The sequence below is a fragment of the Callithrix jacchus genome, chromosome 15 (assembly GCF_049354715.1).
Source record: "Callithrix jacchus isolate 240 chromosome 15, calJac240_pri, whole genome shotgun sequence".
Taxonomy (NCBI): Eukaryota; Metazoa; Chordata; class Mammalia; order Primates; family Cebidae; genus Callithrix; species Callithrix jacchus.
In genome coordinates, this window is record NC_133516.1 from 57,439,389 (window position 1) to 57,458,321 (window position 18,933).

The window sequence follows — 18,933 nt, forward strand, 5'->3', positions numbered from 1 at the left end:
ATGGTGGCGCGTGCCTGTAATCCCAGCTACTCGGGAGGCTGAGGCAGGAGAATTGCCTGGACTCAGGAGGCAGAGGTTGTGGTGAGCCGAGATTGTGCCATTGCACTCCAGCCTGGGTAACAAGAGCGAAACTCCGTCTAAAAAAAAAAAATAAGTACTAAGTACAAATATAATTGTAAATCTTATAAAGCATAGTCTGGGCACATTAGTAATGCTATATATGTGTCTGGTAAATTTAAAACAAAGTCTATATATGGACACACCATAAACTATTTAATCATGAGAAAACAGGCAAATATGTCTTTTTCTCTAAATATCTAGTCAAAAGCATGCTAATTTTTTTTCTTCTCTTTTTTTTACAGATACTACCAAGCTGAATGGTTTCCAAAACAGCTTTATCAATTTATACTTCCACCAATGCTACATAATAGTGAACATCTCTGATGTTAAAAGAGGTGAGTTACTTCCAGTCTGTTCCTTCTGTCATGTTCATGCTTTCATTAAACTCATATTTACTGAGCACCTACTCAAGGATTGTAGCACTCACTGATTTTCCACTCCTTCCAACTGCTAGAGTAGCAAAATGTACTGCTCACAACTGAGCACTGGATCATAGATTAGATTCTATTATCTACTGTTATGGTATGGGTGGTAACCAGCTTATCTAGCTACATATATAGTGATACAATTCTCTGAGAAAGAGATACTATCTTATACTCCATCTGCATCCCCCCAGCATCTCATGGAGAGAGGGGAACATTGCAGTGTGCCCCACCCCAGATTTACCCTGCATTCTCACTGCCTCTTGAGTTTTCCCTTTTCAGGCATTTGTCACACACTTTCCACCTCCTTCCTCTTTGAAGACAGAGGTCTTGCTTAATAATGCATGATGGTTGACACAGCTAAATGCTGAGTAAAAAGACAGTCAGTGCTAAAAAAGAAATGGGCTATCAAGTCATGAAAAGACATGGAGGAAACTTAGATGCCCATTACTAAGGGGGAAAAAGTGAATAGGATTCCAATTGTATGACATTCTGGATAAGACAAAACCATGGAGACAGTAAAAAGGTCAGCGGTGGCCCAGGGGAGGGGAGGGATGAATAGGCAGAGCAAAGGCGATTTTTAAGGCGGTGAAAACACTCTGTATGGTACTATATAATGCTGGATACATGCCATTACATGAACATGGAACACAAAGTGTGAGCGCTGGTGTAAACTATAAACTTGGGGTTTACCAGTTCTAACAAATGGGCCCCCCTGATGAGAGATGTTGACAATCAGGAGGCTATGCATACGTGAGGCCAGGGAAATTTTTTAAACTCCATCTCAAAAAATTGTACCTTCCTCTCAACTTTGCTGTGAACTGAAAACTGCTCTATAAAAGTCCTTTAAAAAATAAAATTCATGAAACCCCGTCTCTACTAAAATTACAAAAAATTAGCTGGGCACGGTGGTGCGTGCCTGTAATCCCAGCTGCTCGGGAGGCTGAGGAAGGAGAATTGCCTGAACCCAGGAGGTGGAGATTGCGGTGAGCCGAGATCGCGCCATTGCACTCCAGCCTGGGTAACAAGAGCGAAACTCCGTCTCAAAAAAAAATAAAATAAAAAATAAAATAAAATTCAGCTACTCAGGAGGCTGAGGCAGGAGAATTGCCTGAACCCAGGAGGCACAGGTTGCAGTGAGCCGAGATCCAGCCTGGGTAACAAGCGAAACTCTGTCTCAAAATAAAATAAAATAAAATAAAATAAAATAAAATAAAATAAAATAAAATAAAATAAAATAAAATTAGGCCAAGCATGGTGGCTCACACTTGTAGTCTCACCACTTTGGGGGACCAAGGCAGGAGGATCACTTGAGCCCAGGAGTTTGAGACCAGCCTAGGCAGCAAAGTAAGATCCTGTCTCTACAAAAAAAAAAAAAAAAAATCAGAAAACTAGCCAAGCATGGGGACATACCTCTGTAATCCCAGCTACTCAGAAGGCCAAGGCAAACGCTTGCTTGAGCTCAGGAGATCACAGTGAGTCATGTTTGTGCCACTGCATTCCAGCCTGGGTGACAGAGCATGACCTTGTCTTAAAAAATAAAATAAAATTAAAAAAAAAAACTAATTTTAATCAATCATACTTTAGGAAAGATCAAATTATCTTTCTAGTCCTACTACAGAAAATATCATAATCACAGCCATGTAATAAAAGAGAATGAAAGCCAAAACAGAGTAAGAAAAAAAGTAAGAAAGCAAGCCAAAACAGAGTAAGAAAAAAGTAAGAAAGAAAGCCAAAACAGAGTAAGAAAAAAATGTTAAGGCAACTAATTAATAAAAGTTTTTAATGATTTTTGGTTTATATTGTTTGTGTTACTAGAAACATTACTGTGGTATTAGTGATATTTACCCTTCAAAATTTGTGATTTTTCTTCATTCTAAATAAATATTCATGTTAAAATCTAGAAGAAACAGGTTATAAAGCAACATGTTAAAAATATTCTAGTCTTATTAAATATGTTTTTATAGACATAGAAACAAATGCTAAAATATAGTACAATCAAAAAGTTAACAGTGGGTATCTCTAGGAGTTGAGGATATAAGGAATCCTAATAACCCTCCTTATTCTTTTTTGTATTTTCCAGAGTTCCTAAAATGAACATGCACTGCTCTTCTAATCAAGGGTAAAACGAGATGTTACTTTAAGACCTAACAATTAGGCCAGGCATGGTGGCTCATGCCTGTAATCCTAGCGCTTTGAAAGGGCAAGGCAGGTGGATCCGGAATTCCAGATCAACCTCGCCGACATGGTGAAACCCATCTCTACTAAAAATACAAACATTAGCAGGGCATGGTGGCAGGTGCCTGTAATACCAGCTACTTGAGAGGCTAAGACAGGAGAATTGCTTGAACTTGGGAGGCAGAGGTTGCAGTGAGCCGAGATCGTGCCACTGCACTCCAGCCTGGGCAACAGAGTGAGACTCCATCTCAAACAAAACAACAGGCTTTTACCTCTTGGGCAAGGTTGCTGAAGATAAATAAATAAGAAAGGGCTCTGAACAGAGTAGAATGGGAGAGGGGAAGTGGGGAAATTGGTGTTTTGTGGGGACAGTTTCAGTTTTGCAAGCTGAAGAGAGTTCTGTGGATGGATGGAGGTGATGATGGCACAGCAATGTGAGTGTACTGATGCCACTGAACTGTATACTTAAGAATGGTGAAGGTGGTGCATTTTATGTTATGTATATTTTGTCATAATTGAAAAACCAAGGGAAAAAAATGAGCTCTGAGATCAAACTTCCTGCACTGAAATCCTAGTTGTACCACCTACTGCTTGTGTGGCAGTCAGCAAGTCACTAACCTCTCCCATAGTGGGGACAATTTCATTACATACATCACCAGACTTGTAAAGATGAGACGAATTCATTCATATGAAACACTTAACAGGCATATGTTAAGTGAGCAATAACTGCTAGCTATTACCACTATTATTAATAATTCATACAAGATCTTCAAGTCCTCCAAGGTTGCAGGCAAGCAAGTATGCCTCCAAGATACTTTGCCCTGACCCAGAGGCAGCCGAGCTGCAGAGAAGCTATGCACATAGCAGCATGGCATAGGGATCTGAGCTTAAAAGGTGAGGTAGTGAGAGACAGGGTGCTGCCCCTCCTGAATCCTGAACCAAGAGGTATCCAAACACTAGCATGGTAGGCGTTCACTGTAGTGGCAACCAGTGATAGTCAGTAGGTGACACAGACTGTGCCATTTCTGGCTCATCTCTCTTCCTGTTTTCTACATTGCCCTTTGCTGTGCACAACAGCAGGGTGGGATTAATCATAAAGGCATTTAAAAAGTTTATTCATGAAAGAGATGAAGAGCTTTACCTGTAAGTCTGATTTTGAATCTTTTTTTTTCCTGAAAAATATTCTAAGGAATCACATATTTACTGAAGAAGGAACAGATGGACCGGAAATGAGATTTTAGTATTTATGAGCTAGGAATGCTTCCCTCAAAGAGATTTTGCTTTCTTTTCTCAGGAATACTGGCCTAGGGATGTAATCTTTCAACTCTAAAGCAATGCTGCATGCACTGCCATTTCTCCACAGACAGCTCCGTGGGAAAAATACAGCACAGCAGCATAGGGCAAGCAGGTGTCCACAGCCACGGGCTGCTAAACACCAGCCACTCAGCCTTTCCAGGGGTTCAAAGCCAATGACAAAGAGGGTGGTGTGAACTCTGGAGACCAAGGCACAAAGGATGTAGGTTTATCATCAATTTAATAAGTAAATTTATTTTTTAATCATTTGAAAAGCTTCTAAAATTCAAAAAGCTCTTTGAATAAAATGTTGTAATCTATAATAATTTAAATGGCTTTCCATTTCTTTTAATAACTCAGAATGAAAGCATTCAAGAAAATGGAAAGGCACATGACTGGGTCAATTAACAGAGGGACTTAGAGGCAAAACCCAGACTGCCATAAAAACAACCTGGACCTTGGAAGAGTGTAACATGCTATTTTAAAACACAGCAACTTAATTGCAATTGTATTGCCTCCATCATCTGTAATTATTTTAAAATAATCTTACAATTATTTCAATTGCTAAAACCTACAGGGCCCTAGAGAGGTAGTAAAAAAGCGCATTGACACAAAGTATATTTTGTTTCCTTCCCTCTTAGACCTTTTGGAAATTCACTGACACACCATTTTCACTTCCAATCAAATGAAGTCTGGTGTTGCATTCTCTAGATATTGTCCACAACAAATGTGTTTATATTCCAATAATAAGGAAAGCAACAATTCACATTATTAAGATCAGGCTTCAGGAAGAAACACTGCCTAGAATACTTCTATCATTGAGAGCTTCAGGCAGCTGGAAAAGTTAAACATTTCTGCCAAGCAATTTCAACCTATGACCCAGCTGAAAGCACAGTTTAAATTTATTCATCAAATTAATAGCAACGAATGATGAAACTGCAGAAACTCCTAATAGCAACTGCTTATCAGCTGACAAACTGAGAAGGCGAGAAGGCTGCTTCTTCACTCGAGCACTAGAGAAACCTGAGAGCAAGGCCAAGTTTGAGCTCAACTGAAATTGAAAGTCTTGTATAAATGTAAAGTCTACCACTGTAACAGGATAGAAGTGCAGCTACTTAAGATCTGGGGTTATAGAGAGAAAATCCCCTCAGGTGCCAGGCTGAGTGTGTCTGCTCTGTTGCCCAGATAGCAGCTTGTGGGCAGGGTGCTCCCTCGCATGTGTGACCAAGCCCTGGTAGTTCCCAGGCCTCTTTTTTCACTGACAGCTGGTGGTCGGTGGCAGTTGGCTGTCCCTTGGATACAGCCATGCCTCCTGCAAAATGAAGTTGGCACTGGATGTTTCCTTTAGGACACCTCTACCTCCCACAGCTATCAAGGATGAAAAATGTATTGTTCTGACATTTCAGGGCCTTGGAGGGCCACATGTCTTTCTTTCCTCATCTCATGCTACTCAGTTCTGTCCCCTCCACAAGATGCCTAGCAGCTCATCTATTAGTTTATCACTGCATGAAAGGTTCTTGCCATCTGAATACCACTGATTACATGCAGAACAGTTACTCTAAGGTGTCATGGGATAGCTGCCTGGGGCCACTCTGGATGGACATTTGAAAAACAGCCTGCTGCCCTTGTGCCTTCTGTCCTCAGTCCTAAAAGACTGAGAGGTACAACAGGAGCCAGAGTGGAGGACACATAGGCAAAAAAAAAAAAAAAAAAAAAAAAGGCACCATGGAGCAGGAAAAGGGGGTGTGTTCATCATGCCTTAACTGAACCACAGTGTAGGTACCTTGGTGCAACCAGTGGGAAAACAGGGAGAAAAAAGCTCTAAGGAAAATGCCAATGATCAGAAAGATATCCCTTTCCTATTCTTCCTACTTAGAAGATGAGTATCTTCAGAGTTGGGAGGTGGTGTGAGCTCTCTTGCTGGGGGACTTAGCCAAAGGCTGGACAACACCTAGACAGGAATGTGGAGAGACAATGGAAGCACGAGCTGTAAGCTTATACTGGCTCACTTGGCATTCACGGCTTTAAGGGAATCTACTTCTACATGCATTTTTTCCTAAACACTGGCAAGCCTAAGATGGCACCTGGACTGGAGGGACCAGGCTGATCCTCTTTGCTCATGCTCATTTCCCCATTCACAGTCTCCTTCTGCTACTAAAGAAAAAAAAAAAAAGGAGTTAATCTCCTACCATCCGAATCATAGCATAGTATTCATACCTAGAAATATGAAAACCTCCGTGGCACCACACAGGGAAGTTTAGAAACATTACTGTTATTAGCAAAGCGTCTTTTACTCAGGAACCATTAACCTACGTTAGGGCTCCTTGACTGCCTGTTTCGGTTAAAGGAAAGACACAATATTAGAAACAGGATCTTCAAGCCATTTCTTTCCAGGTTGAAACATTCTGATTTTAGACCACTTTAAGTGTAGGGATAGAGATACCAAATTTTGTTGAACTATTTTGCTACTTCTATCCTCTCTCTAGTCGGTATTTATAACATGCCAGATTTGGCAAAGCTCCAAATCTTATCTAGCTCCGCATCTATCCTAGAGTTGGAATGCAAGAACAACACAGTTGTCTCTGGTGGCATATACAGTATCACATGAATCTAGAAATAACATCACATCCCTTCTGACAGTTAATCTGACATGCGGATATAACTGGGAATGAGGTTTGGCCCCACGGTTATGTGGCAAACATTCTGTACTGGAATGAATGAGCTAAATCTTCGGTTTGTGGCAAACATCTTAGGTTTCATGGTGAGATAAAGCATTTTGTCAAAAACATTTTGGCAAAGATTTACTTCAGTGAAAAATATTTCAATTTTCTAAACCCTTTCTCAGTATTGCAAGGTACAACTGAGTGATAAAAACAGTTCAATGAATTGAGATTGGAGCACTGGAGAAAAGCTTCTCTAGTGTATTTTCCAGAGGCCAAGAAGCCAATGTCTAACGAAAGGTAACAAAACCTTGTGCAAGTTAGTTTTTCAAAGTTGGCTTTTTAATAACACTGAAGGAAGTCCTAATTGTTGGCTTATAAATCACACATAAAAAATTTTTTTGTAATATAATCTGACTTTGGCATATAGTTGAGAAGGGGGCCAAAGAACTACTCTTTGACCCTCGTGTCCTGTGTACACTGTTTCTATCCTCCTCTCCTCCTCCATCCCTTCACTCCAGTGGTTTTCTCGGCAGGGCTCAGCCTGAAGATTTAGCTCATTCATTCTAGTAGTATTTAAATATCCAGTAATTACATTACTGGATTTTTTTAAAAAACCCAAAAAACTCCTACTCCCATCTGTCTATTAATATGAGCAAAGCTCTAAATCCTTGCATCTATTCAAAAACAAGAACATAATTGTTACTGAAAATCCTGTTTCATTCTAGCAGCAAGTGATATCCATCTCATGTATCCAAACCCAATTGAAAACAATTCTTTTCACTAATACCATTTTACCTTTTGTTAATATTTTCATAAATTTTATAATGTTTACAATTGTAATCATTCAAAGACTAATATTTATAACAATAATGCAAAGAAACCTTTAGTACTAAAGTCTTACTGGATATAGCTTTTTAAATTTTAATTTTTAAACATATTTCTGCAATAATGAAGTATGATAATATATAAGACCCTCAGAGATTAAAAAAATTGAGTTAATATTCTATAGGAAGGATAACATGGAAATACAAGTTAAAGGAGACATGGAAGTATCAGCTTTTCAATTACTAAAGATCAGCCTGCTCATGTATTTATTTAACAGAATGACAGTGGCAGTCAAAACTTGATGGTATGTGGATTCCACTAGCTACCTTTAAAGAATGATATGATACTTTGCTTTCACTTTAAATAGCTGGTATTCATGATATACAGATCTTGTCACCTCTTGCAATAATCCAGGACTATTCTGTTCCTCCAAGACATTTGAACACACACAAGGTTGGCATGTGTATGGCCTTAAGCTCAAGTACCTCCTCATTTTGTGCCAAGTTCCTGGCTGGTTGCCTAAATCACTGAGTGTGAACACCCACAAATTAACCTCTGGCTGAGCCCTGCTGAGAAAGCCACTGGAGCAAAGGGATGGAGGATAAGAGGAAGACAGAAAAAGGGTATACACAGGACACGAGGCGAGGCTTTGGGATTAAGGAGTCCTGTGACAAAGGCGCAACGAGCAGAAAGAAATAAGCAAAGGCTTCAAATGACTAAGCAGTGTCAGGATTAGTTCTCAGGAGCTGGAGATTTGTTTGTTTGGTAAAAGCTTTAGCCATAAAAATATTTAGGGTTGAATTCCAGTTATGTAAAGTACTCATTTCACATGGTATAATCCAACATTTTGATCCTGCTCAAAACAGACTGGGAGAAGAAAAGAAGAATGTCATCAGTTTTGGAAACCAAAGTGGCTAACTGCTATTTGGAAAAAGGTAAAGTACAACATGCAGATGTGTGGGACTGCAGGAGATGGGGCAGATTAAGCCTGGCTGGAGATGGGGCTGTGGGCACAGGGGGCCAAGATGACAAATGCCTGAAGAAGAAACTCTCATGTTCCTTCCTAAGAGAAAGTGAGACCTAGACCATATATGGCAGATAAGCATATGTACTGTGAATTTATAAAAGCCACATATTTTGAATAATAATAGCATTACACCATAAAATGATATCATCATAGCATATAAATCTGCTGCATTCATTGTTTTAGAAAAAGATGGGCTGGGGACCCTAGTTGAGTGTGGAATTGTGTCACCCGCAGGATGCTCACACCCTGCACTCTGCCCTGGCACGCTCCTCCCAACAACAGAGAGCAGGAAGAGCTATAGCTCAGTATCAAATTTCCTCTTCAACTTTTAAGACTTCTTATTAACAAATTAAGAAACTGGGTAAATGGAGGTAACGAAAAGAGAGATGATAGCTGAAGGTATGGACATGGCTTCTGGAACTGAGTTTCACCCCTACAAAAAGGACACGAAGTGAAGTATTTGGATTAATGTGATAGAATCAGAAACATGCAGGCCAGGCATGGTGGCTCACACCTGTTATCCCAGAACTTTAGGAAGCCAGGGTGGGTGGAGCACCTGAGGTCACGAGTTCAAGACAAGCCTGGAAAACATGGTGAAATCCTGTCTCTACTAAAAATGCAAATATCAGCTGGGTGTGGTGGCGCACACCTGTAGTCCCAGCTACTTGGGGGCTGAGGCAGGAGAATTACTTGAACCCGGAAGGCAGAGGTTGCAGAGCACTGAGATCACACCAATGCACACTGCCCTTCCCACCCCAGCCTGGACTAGAGAGCAAGACTCTGTCTCAAAAAAAAAAAAAAAAAAAATCAGAAATGGGGGATTTTTAAGTTAGTGTATTAAGACCTATGGATACCACTATTTTCTAACTTTGGACTTGTTTTCTTTTGGGAGATGGAAACAGGCAGATATTGGAAACTGGTGATACCAAAATTTACCTTAAAAGTATATTCCAGGCCAGGCGCAGTAGCTCATGCCTGTGATCCCAGCACTTTAAGAAGCTGATACAGGTGGATCACCTGAGGTCGGGAATTCAAGACCAGCCTGGCCAACATGGTGAAACCCCATGTCTCCTAAAAATACAAAAATTAGCTGCTTGTGGTGGTGGGTGCCTATAATCCCAGCTACTCAGGAGGCTGAGGTAAGAGAATTGCTTGAATCCACGAAGTGGTGGCAGAGGCTGCAGTGAGCCAGGATCACACCACTGCATCCCAGCCTGGGCGACAGAGGAGACTCCAACTCAAAAAATACATATATATATATATATATATGAATATAGTGGTAATAGTTGTATTTTGCTCTCAAGACTCCTTTTTTTTAATCTCTACTTAGTGCTTATACCTTGATTGTGTCTGCTGCCTAAGAGAGAAGGTCCTACAACAGAAGTGCCCAAAGAATAGCATTTCCAAAAGCTAGGTGATTTCCTTTCTATCCACATTAATAAAAATCTTCTTCCAGAACATTCGTCTCCTATGAACTGCAGCAGAAAGAAGTTACCAGAAACACAACTTCCCCTGATGCTCTCTCGCTATGCACTGAATCAGTAAGTTCTACTAATATGATTCAGAGTATTCTATGGAACCCTTTCAACCCAAACAGCTCTGTGTTTGCTGTATTTTATTATGATTCAGCATAAGCATTTACTTTTACAAGTAGTTCTGTGCCTAAACATAAAAGTAAAATGGCATTCTAGAGAGAGTATCTTTCAGAGCATGGCAGGTACAATCCAACATAACAGTCTCGATTAAGACATGAACTAGACAGACTGCTGGTAACCTACATGAACAAATTCGTAACACGAACCCTACGGCTGACACCCAGTTAAACAGGAGACAGCAGGAAAAAGAAATCAGGCAAAAGAAATACAGAAAACTGTATATTCCATGATGGCCAAAAAAACTAAACCACATCTGAAATGTTTATACAAACGAACCTTACAAAGATGCAGTGCGAATTCTGTAGTAACTTAGAGCAGTGTTTTTCAAACAGTGGGTTTGGTTCATTAACAAGTTGTAAAATAAATTTAATGAGCTGGAATCAGCATTACTTTAATATAACGGAAAATACAATTTGTAGTAATGATGTGTATTCTTTTGTAAAACGGATTTTAATTTTAAGGAGACACACACACACACACACACACACACACACACACACACATATATGCATACTGGATTACAAAGGTAAGCATATTTAACCAAGGGTTTGAAAAATATTGACTCTGCAGAATGCAAATAAATATTAATTTTTGTCTTGAAATTTTCATTTCCAAAGAGACAAACTTGTGTAACTGTCATCTTACTGTCTACATCCATTTGCTTTGTCCTGTTGAATCCTAACTGAAATAAAATTAGAGCTCAAGTCTCATTCTCAGCTATGATTAATGATAATAATAACTATTATTTATTGAGTACAATGTTAAACCAGGGATTGTTCTAGGCATTTTATATAAATTATTTCTCTCTCAATACACCTGTAAGATACAAATTATGGTCTTAGTTTTACACTGGATGGAATGCTACTCAGGAACTGCAACTTGCTCAGGGTCTCACAGCCAGCAAGTGGGAGAGCGGGAATTAGATCCTACATTATCAGGCTACAAAATTTAGATCAATTACTCTCTATGCAGGAGTCAAAACATACCTGTTTAAAATTAATGTTTATGGAATTTGTTCCTTGGAACTTACATTTAGGAAGTTGCAGATTTCATTATCCACTCAGAGAAAAGAGACATTGGAAAAATGCCAGAGGCCAGGCGCAGTGGCTCACACCTGTAATCCCAACACTTTGGGAAGCTGAGGTAGAAGGACTGCTGGAGCCCAGGAGTTTGAGACCAGACTGGAAAACATAGCAAAACTCCTTCTCTACTAAAAATACAAAAAATTAGCCTGATGTGGCGATACACGCCTATGGTCCCAGCTACTCAGGAAGCTGAGGTGGGCAAATCAACTGAGCCTGGGAGGTTGAGGTTGCAGTGAACCATGATAGCACCACTTCACTCCAGTCTGGATAATATAATGAGTCCCTCAAAAAAAGAAAAATGCCAAAGTGGGCACCTCTGCAGTGGACAGGATTTCAAGCCACAGAATGAAGTGTGTATGAGGTGAAACAGGGAAAATTCTGGGAGTGCTCCCACGTTACACACTCAATTGCAAAGTGTTAAAAGGTAACGTCCAAGTGGATTCTTTTGTGCAACATGACTTACATGTTTAAATGTTCATCATTCTCGGTGGTCCAAGGTCACAGTAGGAAAAGTTAAGAGCACTTTACCCAGAATCCTAGTCCAAGTGATACCAGGCAGGGTTGACTAGTACCTTCAACGGAATCCAAGAATTTCTATAAAAGGAAATGCTGCCATCTCCTCTACTTCCCTCCCCACAAATCAGATCCATCTCCACAGATAACTAAGCAGATACATATTCCAAGTATTTAATATACCAAACATAAAAATTCCAAATGCAAAAACGTGCTCTTTGCACAGGAGTGTAAGTGAAGTTCTGTTTTCCACTGTGGAGGTGTCTGTTCTTTCTGAGAGTTTCTAGGTAAGTCTACAGGGCAATACAAATGTGCTGAGACAACAGAAAAAGAGCATTTTCTGTTTCTGGGTGTGTTTGTTTGTTTGATTTTGTTTTATTTTTTACATCAAAAACCTTATTAAAGCCATTAGAGTGACTCAAATTCTTGCCAGAAAAAAATTCACCTATGACTCTTCACAATTTATGATTCGCATACATTTCCTTAAACATTGTCGTACACCACTTTAATGGAAACTTTTAGATTCCTTTCTAAAGAATATGTGATTAAACGTATCTGCTTCATATCATATGACAAAACCGTTAACTTACCATTCCAATGCATTTTCTGAGGATGCTCCAGATACTGACGTCATTATTTCTGGAAAACACAGGAGAAGGCAAACTTGTTCTGAAAAGAGAAAAAAAAAAAACCATAAAGGTCATTCTAATGCCATTGTCATTAGGAGAGAAAAACTACTGTTATTCACATGAGAGCTGCAGGCACAGAGAGACACTTTAAATATGCATGTCATTACAGACAGGGCTAACCAGGGCTGGTCTAGGGTTGCACCTGTTTATGACTACTTACTTTGGCCCCTGAAACATTCAACAGCAAATTAACTGGCCCTCTGTCTTCACAGTTCTCTTATCTGAACTCAGTCCTCCCAGTACTTGGGGCCCAGCTGTTTGGACCACCTCAGAGGCCCACTATCCTTTCATATTATGGTATGTCTGACCCTGTTGCTGGATTCATGGCATACTTCCCATGTTCTGATACTTAATATATTTTCATTCTCTAGTTGCTAAATGATATAAACAAACTGCCACCACCTAGATACAGGTTTTTAAGAAATGAAACAGAAAATAGAAAAGGCAAAGTATTTAAAACTTAGGCCCTGCAACATACATCAGTACTTCCCCAAGGAGACTGACACTCAACAAAATTTAGCAACTGGAAAACAAATTACCCTCTACAGAAAGAGCATCTTCAAAGCCTCCGTAGGTGTTTGAAAGTAGCCAGAGGGACGGCGGCTGCCTGGGGCAGAAGGTCTGTGGCTTGGATAAGCAGCACATCAGAGCCAGGCCATTGGGAAAAGAGCCCCCCCATTTCCACAGATCAGAATGGCAGCACCATCAGGAATGGGGGTATGCAGTAAGTGCCCAGACCAGCTTTCTAGAACTCTGTTATTAAAGTTTTCCAGTTGCCATTCAGGCATGGTCGGTCGTGTGTAATCCCAACACTTCGGGAGGTCGAGGTGGGCAGATCACTTGAACTCAGGAGTTTAAGACCAGCCTGGGCAACATGGTGAAATCCATCTCTACTAAAAATACAAAAATCTGCCATGCGTGGTGGTGCATGCCTGTAATCCCACCTGCTCAGGAGGCTGAGGCAAGAAAATCACTTGAACCTGGGAGGCAGAAGTTGCAGTGAGCAGAGATCGTGCCACTGCATTCCAGCCTGGGTGACAGAGCAAGATTCTGTCTCAAAAAACAAAAATTAATACAACAATAAAAAGTCATCCAGTTGACTTCTGAAATATATCCATGTAGCTAAAATATTAAATATTTTAAATATTATCTTCTAAATAACTTCTAAATTAAACTAATTAATTTGGATTACAGAAATCAATACAATTTACATTTTTAAGTCAATAATCAATGGTGAAATTCTTCTAGTTTCTTTTTCTTTTGTAGGAATGCACACTATTCATTTGGCAGATCTGCTTTCTAACCACTCTACTGGATAAGTGGCCACAGATAGTATTTAAATCACATTCCCCACTATCCAAGACTATCAATTTCTGTGACATGAACAATGGATACCAGGCATAAGAATCCCTGCCACTCTCAATCCTTCTCATGTATAATAGAGTTTTAGAGATGTATATAGACTAAATTTTCCATCTACTTTTTTTTGAGATGGAGTTTCACTCTTGTTGCCCAGGCTGGAATGCAGTGGTATGATCTCAGCTGACTGCAACCTCTGCCTCCTGGGTTCAAGCGATTCTCTTGCCTCAGCCTCCTGAGTAGCTGGGATTACAGGTGCCGGCCACCACGCCTGGCTAATTTTTTGTATGTTCAGTAGAGACAGGGTTTTACCATGTTGGCCAGGTTGGTCTTGAACTCTTGAACTCAGTTGATCCACCCAGCTCAGCCTCCCAAATTGCTGGGATTAAAGGCATGAGTCATCATGCCCGGCCAAATTTTCCATCTACTGTCTTGGAAAAGTCTATCCAAAGTGTAGCATACCTAGCGATTGTATGAAAGAAGCTTGTGAAGAGGGAATGAGGGCTGTCATTCACCCCCGAAAAACACTGCCAATAAATGTATAGATGTGTGCTACCATTCTGATTAAAGGCAAGAATAGCAGAAAGGCAAGAACACCACAAATATCTTGGAGGCAGACGATGAGAGACATTCAAGCTTTGTAATTATTCTCGGTTTAGAAATTGTCAGAGGATTGCCAGCAAGGAGTCCCACCTGGGAATATCCTATACTCATTTTTATGCATAAAACTTTCTGTGATTTTATGAGAATGTAATCATCACTCATTCATAAGGAGGTCAAATTCTCTGCAACATTCATTACCTATTCTGAATATAACCAGAAAGCGGTGGCGAAGAGGTTTTGAAAGGTCAACAGCTGTCACAGAGCTCAGGTCATTTTCTTGTGTAGGACATGCAGAGTCAAGTGCCTAGCCTCACCGAAACCACACTTTGTGCAATAAACTGATGGGAAGCAGCACGAGAAACAATGGCCCACAAGATGCCTACACCACACACAAGCCATGGCTTAGTAAATGACCCCTCAGTTGTTGACCACAGTCTAAGTCCACAGCATGATGAGCCTGCCAAGATGCCAAGAAAACACGTGCAACCTCAGACTGTCAGAATGAGGCAGTAGCCACAGCCTCCCCGAGGGTAACTCGAACTGGGATTCAGGCTCAGGTGTGTATTTTTTTGTTTGTTTGTTTTAAGACAGAGTCACACTCTGTTGCCCAGACCTGAGTGCAGTGGGGTAATCTCTGCGCAACCTCCACCTCCTGGGTTCAAGCAATTCTTCTGCCTCAGCCTCTCCAGTAGCTGGGACTACAGACACCTGCCACTGCACCTGGCTAATTTTTATATCTTTAGTAGAGACGGGGTTTCACCAAGTTGGCCAGGCTGGTCTCGAACTCCTTACCTCAGGTGATCCACCCACCTCAGCCTCCCACAGTGCTGGGTTTACAGGTGTGAGCCAGCACACCCAGCCCCAGGCACCACTTTTAAAAGAAACTGGAACATATCTGCACAGGAGGACTGATACGAGGCGAGGCAAAGGTGTGTGGAAAACATTTCTTACAAGCAGTGCTGAGGGATGTGAGAAGCTAAACAAAAGCTGGGGGTCTGCGAAATAGTGGGCATGAGGGAGGTCTTGGAATATCGGAGAGCAGGCCCTGGGATGACAGGAGTAATAACATCCATGCCCCCCGCTCCTCCAGCTGCTACGCACCTCAGCCTGCTTCATTTTCCTCCTCCACAGCACTGATCGACGTGACATAAAGAACACTCTCTTCCTGATCTGTTGATGATGTCCCACCCCCATACAATATGTAAACTCCGTGAAAACTCATATTCTGTCTACTGCCGTAGCCCTGTTGCCTATGACAATGGCTAGCACCGAGTGGGAGTTTAAGTATTTGTGGAAGGAGCTTTGGAATGTATAAGACCTATTAGACATTACCTATTTTGTAAAGAATTTGCTTTGTTCTGTGCTACTCAAGAGAGAAGGACTATTACTGTAGGTAAATGCTTATATTAGGGTGTCTAATATAAAGACCTGTCTCACAATTAATTCTAAAAATTGGAGATGAACGAGGTTTCTTTTTTTTAAATTATTTTTTTTATTGCATTTTAGGTTTTGGGGTATATGTGCAGAACATGCAAGACAGTTGCATAGGTACACACATGGTAGTGTGTTTTGCTGCCTTCCTCCCCTTCACCCACATTTGGCATTTCTCCCCAGGCTATCCCTCCCCTCTTCCCCCCAATAGACCCCAGTGTTTAGTACTCCCTTCCCTGTGTCCATGTGTTCTCATTTTTCATCACCCGCCTATGAGTGAGAATATGCAGTATTTCATTTTCTCTTCTTGTGTCAGTTTGCGGAGAATGATGTTCTCCAGATTCATCCATGTCCCTACAAACGACATGAACTCATCCTTTTTGATTGCTGCATAATATTCCAGGGTGTACATGTACCACATTTTCCCAATCCAGTCTATCATCGATGGGCATTTGGGTTGGTCCCAGGTCTTTGCTATTGTAAACAGTGCTGCAATGAACATTGATGTACATGTGTCCTTATAGCAGAACGATTTATAGTCCTTTGGATATATACCCAGTAATGGGATTGCTGGGTCAAATGGAATTTCTATTTCTAAGGCCTTGAGGAATCGCCACACTGTCTTCCACAATGGTTGAACTAATTTACACTCCCACCAACAGTGTAAAAGTGTTCCTTTTTCTCCACATCCTCTCCAGCATCTGTTGTCTCCAGATTTTTTAATGATCACCATTCTAACTGGCATGAGATGGTATCTCAATGTGGTTTTGATTTGCATCTAATGACCAGTGATGATGAGCATTTTTTCATATGTTTGTTGGCCTCATGTATGTCTGCTTTTGTCAAGTGTCTGTTCATATCCTTTGCCCATTTTTTCATGGGCTTGTTTGCTTTTTTCCTGTAAATCTATTTGAGTTCTTTGTAAATTCTGGATATCAGCCCTTTGTCAGATGGGTAAACTGCAAAAATTTTTTCCCATTCTGTTGGTTGCCGATTCACTCTAGTGACTGTTTCTTTTGCTGTGCAGAAGCTGTGGAGTTTGATTAGGTCCCATTTGTCTATTTTGGCTTTTGTTGCCAATGCTTTTGGTGCTTTGGTCATGAAGTCCTTGCCTACTCCTATGTCCTGAATGGTTTTGCCTAGATTTTCTTCTAGGGTTTTTATGGTGCCAGGTCTTATGTTTAAGTCTTTAATCCATCTGGAGTTAACTTTAGTGTAAGGTGTCAGGAAGGGGTCCAGTTTCTGCTTTTTGCACATGGCTAGCCAGTTTTCCCAAAACCATTTGTTAAACAGGGAATCCTTTCCCCATTGCTTGTTTTTGTCAGGTTTATCAAAGACTGTATAGTTGTATGTATGTTGTGTTGCCTCCGGTGCCTCTGTTTTGTTCCATTGGTCTATATCTCTGTTTTGGTACCAGTAGCATGCTGTTTTGATTACTGTAGTCTTGTACTATAGTTTGAAGTCAGGTAGCGTGATACCTCCAGCTTTGTTCTTTTTGCTTAGCTTGGCTACGCGGGCTCTCTTTTGGTTCCATATGAAGTTCATGGTGGTTTTCTCCAGTTCTGTGAAGAAAGTCAATGGTAACTTGATGGGGATAGCGTTGATTCTGTAGATTACTTTGGGCAGTAGAGCCATTTTCACAATATTAACTCCTCCTAACCATGAACATGGAATGTTTCTCCATCTGTTTCTGTCCTCTCTTATTTCGTTGAGCAGTGGTTTATAGTTTTCCTTGAAGAGGTCCTTTACGTTCCTTGTTAGTTGTATTCCTAGGTATTTTATTCTCTTTTTAGCAATTGTGAATGGCAGTTCGTTCTTGATTTGGCTCTCTTTAAGTCTGTTATTGGTGTATAGGAATGCTTGTGATTTTTACACATTGATTTTATATCCTGAGACTTTGCTGAAGCTGCTTATCAGTTTCAGGAGTTTTTGGGCTGAGGCGATGGGGTCTTCTAGGTATACTATCATGTTGTCTGCAAATAGAGACAATTTGGCTTCCACCTTTCCTAATTGAATACTCTTTATTTCTTTTTCTTGCCTGATTGCTGTGGCTAGAACTTCCAGTACTATATTGAATAGGAGTGGTGAGAGAAGGCATCCTTGTCTAGTGCCGGATTTCAAAGGGAATGCTTCCAGTTTTTGCCCATTCAGTATGATATTGGCTGTTGGTTTGTCATAAATAGCTTTTATTACTTTGAGATACGTTCCCTCGATACCGAGTTTATTGAGGGTTTTTAGCATAAAGGGCTGTTGAATTTTGTCGAATGCCTTCTCTGTGTCAGTTGAGATAATGATGTGGTTTTTGTTTTTGGTTCTGTTTATGAGGAGAATCATGTTTATAGTCTTGCATATGTTGAACCAGCCTTGCATCCCCAGGATGAATCCTACTTGATCATGATGGATAAGTTTTTTGATGCGCTGTGGCAATTGGCTTGCCAGTATTTTATTGAAGATTTTTGCATCTATGTTCATCATGGATACTGGCCTGAAGTTTTCTTTTCTTGTGGGGTCTCTGCCGGGTTTCGGTAACAGGATGATGTTGGTCTCATAAAATGATTTGGAAAGGATTGCCTCTTTTTGGATTATTTGGAATAGTTTCAGAAGGAATGGTACCAGCTCCTTTTTGTGTGTCTGGTAGAATTTGGCTGTGAACCCATCTGGACCTGGGCATTTTTTTGTGTGGTAGACTCTTAATTGCTGTCTCAACTTCAGACCTTATTATTGGTCTATTCATAGTTTCAGCTTCCTCCTGGTTTAGGCTTGGGAGGACACAGGTGTCCAGGAATTTATCCATTTCTTTCAGGTTTACTAGTTTATGTGCATAGAGTTGTTTGTAATATTCTCTGATGATGGTTTGAATTTCTGTGGAATCTGTGGTGATTTCCCCTTTATCGTTTTTTATTGCATCTATTTGGTTATGCTCTCTTTTCTTTTTTATCAGTCTGGCTAGTGGTCTATTTTGTTGATCTTTTAAAAAAACTAGCTCTTGGATTTATTAATTTTTTGAAGGGGTTTTCATGTCTCTATCTCCTTCAGTTCAGCTCTGATCTTAGTTATTTCTTGTCTTCTG

General features: G+C 40.5%; 1 pseudogene across 1 annotated transcript in view; it reads right to left on the reverse strand.

Annotated features, from left to right (window-relative positions):
* The window catches only part of LOC100406525 (keratin, type I cytoskeletal 18-like), a 129,633-nt pseudogene that overhangs the window by 29,948 nt on the left and 80,752 nt on the right, over positions 1-18,933 (reverse strand). Inside the window, exon 5 of the transcript XR_013527434.1 lies at positions 12,372-12,450. The product of XR_013527434.1 is annotated as a keratin, type I cytoskeletal 18-like (transcript). The remainder of the gene's footprint in view (positions 1-12,371; positions 12,451-18,933) is intronic.